Below are 6,000 nucleotides of genomic sequence, written 5' to 3'. Positions count from 1 at the left end.
TATGTGGATGTTATATATAAGTCTCGAGATCGTTGGTATAAACTAACATTCTGGAGCCCATTTCATGATCAAACACACCAAAGTTGCATGCCAGAATAATTTTTTCATGATTATATTTCATGTTTCTACCTAAGTGTAAAATTTTGCTTTCAATTGAATTATGATCCCTTTGTGTTTTAGTCGTACAAAACTACTCAATGTGCACTGGTTCATACAAAACTTTCAGCTTGGTTTCTTTGAAGTAAGAAGGTTATGAGTGCAACTTCAAAACTACTCAAGATATCAAGACTATTATGTGTAGTTAGAAGCGGGATTGGCAACTTCCATTGGCCCAAGTGCGATTTATCCCTTCAGTAGAGAAAATACTTTTAACCAAATGACTTCAAATTGAGTGCAAAGCACAGTTCGAAGTACCTGGTTTAAGCAATTGCTGGTAGGATATTAAATCATAATAAATCCTAACGAAATAAGAAAATTGGTCATCATGAAAAAACGGAAAAAATCAAGACAAACACGCATAAATTAAGCTGAAAATAGATAGCTCCTCAGGGAGTTAAATCCATACGGGAAATAAAAAGTAATATGCTTATGAATTTTCCATCACTACCAATAAAATTGCAATAATGCATTAACAAATTGCGTGCAAAGCACAGTTCGATCTTAACAGTTCGAAATACCTGGTTCAACAATTTTAAAGTATGAGTTCTTATAGGATGCACCCAAGTAAATATATTAGAGATTTAAATGCAAAAGTAACCTGGTGTAAAGATTGATTTTTCCTTAATATTGCAGGCATTTATTCAAATGGATCAATCTCTGCATTTAGCAACCACAATGTTAGTATTACATGGGTACTTTCCAACTGAAATATTTGAAAAGAATATAAAGTACAACAAAAGGTAATCTTCTACCTCACTCTCTTCCATGCTGTAGTTGACAACCTTCATGCTGCTTTGTAATTTTCAGCAACAATTTCATCTAGGTGGGTACATCCAATTCATCACTCAAACATCCATAAATTTTTCCACCTTGCAAAGCAAACGTGCAGAAAGATGAAGATCAGTTAGAATACATATCGTTATACATTTCCATACCCAACAACAACGGTTCAGTTAAGTGAAAATGTATATTAATTTCATGAAAATCACAAAATAAAAACAAAAAAATTAAAAGTGAAACAAAAATAATAAAAGAAAAAGAAAATAAAAATAAAATAAAATAGAATTACCTGAATCTTAGGCTCAAAGTTATTGAAAAACAGTGGAATTTATGATGGGATTCTTCTTGGCATTTTAACAAACAGCTAAAGTGCGTTAAGTTTGGAATTGGCCCTTCCTCGTGACTCTATTTATACTACATTTTCTAGTGTACTTAGTGGTTCATTTGATGGAAGAAGTGCCGGTACTTCGCTTCCTATGCCAAAGGAATCAGTTGATGCATGTGGAAAAGGTCTTGGTTTAACGAGAGCTCTTTGAAAATTACCAACAAATAATGCTCCGATTACTCAACTTGAAATCAAAATTTTGATAGATTAATCTTTATAAGTTTTTTGAAGTCAAAATTTGGAAAAGAAAGAGTGAATGAACACACACGGTACTACCTGAAGTATATCAAATGTTGTAAGAAGCACAATGCTTTTGATTCAGTTCAACAATATTTTTGGAGCTCCCTTTGAAACTCCGATAGATGAAATCCCTTTTGTAGCACCTGCAGTAGAGTGCGTCAATTAAACTATCCATACAATGGAACATAAAAATATAAATCTAAACTAAAGGTGTAAAAATCAAACCAACCTCAGTACGAACTGAAATTCTACTTTCATGTGTGAACTGATTCAGAAACATCTGGAGGAGGAAGATGCAAAAGAATTACATTTTTCTCTTTATAGTAACTCTTTACGATAAGGAAGTGGTGGAGAAGTGGGTTTCGTGGCTTTAGACGGTTAATTTTGATGGAAGGTAGTAGTGGATTAGGTTGAAGGTGTAAGTGTGGGGAAAGATTATGTTAAGAGTTAATTGATGTGGGGCCAGAGTAATAAGAGAGTCGTAAGATTACAATAATCTCACCATATTTGTCCATGGCTGTTAATGGGGGACCGGAATTGCCAGGTGTACCGTTTCATATGAAACAAAAAAGTGATATCCGATCATGGCCGTCAGATCACTCAAACAGTACCCCCGCTAATTCCGGTCCTCCCATTAGCAGCCATGTATTTGTCGATATCAGATTTTTGTGGGGCTAAAGTGAAGGAGAATTGAGATTTTAGATTTAATTATCATATTATCTAGATAGATAGATTGCAATACGCGTCTCCCTAATTGGATTAGAAAAATTGCTCAGGATCATTTTATTTCCTAATTGATGTTTATAAACAAACAACTCCCTAACGCTACAGAATATTATTTTTCACATCCCATACAAGAGAAATCTCTAAATTTATCCAAAACAATCAACATAAGAAGATGAAATTACTAAAAATTGCTCTTACATAAAATCATCAAAAGAAGAAATCCTTAAATTGTAAAAAAGTAAAAAAGAATCAAACAAAAATTAACGAACAGAAATAATCAGAACTACGAGATATAAAAATAAAAGATAATTCTATTATTGAATGAGATGATTTGCATTGAGAACCCATAAGATATATATAGCAATACCATAACTTGGTATGCAATATTAATACTTGTAAATCAATTCATATTAAAAATATCAAATACTAAATATAACCCTAAATACTAAATCTTTCCATATAATATTTGCATACTCTAATACCCTCCTTCAATCTCATGGGGATTGAAAAATCGCTTGAGATTGGACTTGAAAGTTGTTGATGAACTGCGGTGCCAATAAACGCTCGAGAAGTATAAGAAGAAGCGCGTCGCCATTAAAGAGAATATCGATTAGGAGAACCGCTAAAGCAACGAAATTCACAGAACCGTAGATGGAGCATATAAGAACCATTAATAATAAGAAGAAAAAATACCCAGGATAATAGGGATTAGAAAAGTTGACGAAGAATCGCGCTGCCGTAGAGAAAAGAGATAATTGATTAGAAGAACCAATGATAACTGGATCCATAATCTTTAAAAGTATTAACGGAGGTATCATAACCGCCAGGTAAATAATAAAACTTCTGGAAAATGAGAGGTGGCGTTCCCGACATCTTCAACAAAATCTGAAAACTTGAATTAATGGGTTGGATTAAGGATTTGACAAATATGGATGAAAAACCTAAAAATAAAAACCGAATAAGAAAAACTAATCATATTGCAGTGGAAGAAAGATCCGGCGGACGGTACCATTGGAGGCTACCACCACCGCTTAGAAAAAAAGAACGAGGTGGGCAACTGGTCCGGATCGAACCCGCTGATACCGAATTCTAGGGAGGTGGGAAATAGGTCCAGGATGGGACATGTGAACCCGCTGAAAATAATTACAAATCAAATTTCAAAGGTAATATTGTTGAAAGGCTGAAAACATGTTACTAGCATGTCATACAGCAGAAGAACAACCTCAACTGAAGTGGTATTTGGATACAGGTTGCAGCAATCATATGTGTGGCAGAAAAGATTTATTTGACAGACTAGATGAGTCTTTAAGATCCACAGTGAAGCTTGGCAACAGTTCAACAATTCCAGTTATGGGAAAAAGAAGAATTGGAATTGTTCTTAAGAATGGTTCAAAAGCATATATCATGGATGTGTTTTATGTACCAGGATTACATCAAAACTTGTTGAGTATGGGCCAACTATATGAAATAGGATATTCTATGAATATTTACAACGATTTGTGTTTCATCAGAGATAGAAGAAGAAGATTGATTGCTAAAGTACAAATTACCAAAAACAGGTTATTTCCTTTGAATATTCAACATCAAAAGGAAAGTTGTTACAGTACTAGTGTGCATAATGATACTTGGCTGTGGCATAAGAGGATGGGACATGTGAACTTTAACAGTTTACAAACTTTAGCAAAGAAGGAGATGGTGTCATGATTACCTTTCATTCAAATTATAGAATCAAGATGTGAGAACTGTATCTTTGGCAAGCAGCATAGAGATCCATTTCCAGTTAACGAAGCAAGAAGAGTTGAACAACAGTTGGAGATTATTCATAGTGACTTGTATAGTCCTACAGAAGTTACATCACATGGAGGTAATAACTATTTCATAACTTTCATTGATGACTTTAGTAAGAAAGCATGGGTATATTTTCTTAAACAAAAGAGTGATGTTTTTCACGCTTTTAGAAGTTTCAAAGCTTATGCTGAGAAACAAATTGGTAAAATCATCAAGATATTAAGAACTGATAGATGAACAAAATACACTGTTGTTGATAGTTTCATGGAATAACATGGTATCAAAGCAGGCTATTATGCGAACGAGTCATTGACCGTGCCTTTACTCTGCGTCACCCGATTTATTGTTCCACGTGTTAGATCCAACGAGGCTACACGTGAGGGGGCGTATTGAGACTATTAGTCCCACATTGTCTGGGCAACCTAAGATCCTGCGATTTATAATCTCTTAGGACCTCTCCACTCATTGACAATTGATTTTGAGTTGGATGCCCGTATTCTAACAGAAATCAACCTAGATCCTATCAACATCTTCTTCCCCAATAAATTCAAGATAGCCACCACCACCTTCCCCTTCTTCACCAATCTCATCAATAGTACCTTCGTTGATCTTAGTAGTATCAGGTAATTCACCATAAGCTTTCAACAATCTAGATTCATCACTATTATATTTCAATACAATATCAGCTTTATCATCTTGATAATCTCTTAAGCCAATCAATATTATATCACCACCACTGGTCCATACTTTCTTATGCAGCTTACCTCGGATATGACACAGTCTTTTCGTACCATCGATACCATGGCTTCACATATTCCATTACCAAGCATACGCAGTACTTGAGCATATTCTTGTTCGTCTTCTTTGAACACTAATTCTCTCTTCTCGTCGTCTGCTTTGTTCTTTCCCCTCTTTCGATTCTTTCCTACTTTATCTTTGTTTTTCGGCATGATTTTGAATGTGTTGATCAAATAGCCTACCTTTAACTCTGATTATTGTTGTTAGTACAAGTAAATAATGAGTATTTATAGGCCCATGTTTAAAGATTAGGAAATTGTATTAGTATATATCTGGTATACTTGCTTTCCTAAATTTGGGATTTCCTATATCAATTCTAATCGGACTTTCGTATACCCAGGCCGAGTAATCAGGAGAAGAGACTCAGACTCTACTACGGCAGGTTGACCTAGACCATGGGGTGGTCGCGTAGTTGGTTAGCGCATAATCTCACAGTATTTGCCGAAGAACTTGCGATCCATCAACCACAAAGAGTCTTACACAAATCAATTATGTCTAGCCATGTGGTGTTATTGACTTCAAAACCTTTTCCTAACTACCTTGCATGATCCGTTGTTCCAATTGTCGTTTGTGTTTACTGCTAGATCCCGTTTGTGTTTACTGCTAGATCAAAATGCTTTAGCAGGGAGCGATTAAAAAAATTTTTCTTTTCGTTTCCTTCTTTCTTTTTCTATTTTCCATTATTTTTTTTCCTCTTGTTATCTATATTCACTAGGCCAAATGTGGGATTTGGTGACGGTTCAGAATTTTATACCATGACGGTTTTAGGAAAAAACGTCACAATAAGTTGCTCGGAAGGCATGGCTGACGGTTACCAGAGAAACCGTCATATATTGATGCAGCATACTGTGACATTTATCAAAAGTGTCATGGTAACTATTTACAATGACGTTTAATGGAAGAAACTGTTACAGTAGGCCGACTATACAGTGACGTCCGCTTGTTGTTACATATATCTAATATATGACGGTATCAATCAAATCGTCACAATGGCTTATAAAATAAACGGACGATTAATTGATGAACCATTACAATAGCTATATAAAATGAAGGTTTATATGATTGACCCTCACGATAAGTCATAAATTTGATTAAGCGTAATTGTATCCTTTTGCAATAAATCC

General features: G+C 34.9%; 1 pseudogene; it reads right to left on the bottom strand.

Moving 5' to 3' along the window:
- Positions 1–4,591: 4,591 nt before the first annotated feature.
- On the bottom strand, positions 4,592–5,028 carry LOC113339413 (annotated as a pseudogene).
- Between the last annotated feature and the right edge of the window lie 972 nt (positions 5,029–6,000).

This window comes from Papaver somniferum, unplaced genomic scaffold (genome assembly GCF_003573695.1).
Source record: "Papaver somniferum cultivar HN1 unplaced genomic scaffold, ASM357369v1 unplaced-scaffold_21, whole genome shotgun sequence".
NCBI classification, from domain to species: Eukaryota; Viridiplantae; Streptophyta; class Magnoliopsida; order Ranunculales; family Papaveraceae; genus Papaver; species Papaver somniferum.
Note: the sequence above shows the minus strand (reverse complement) of the source record. Positions and strands in the feature narration are given on the sequence as shown.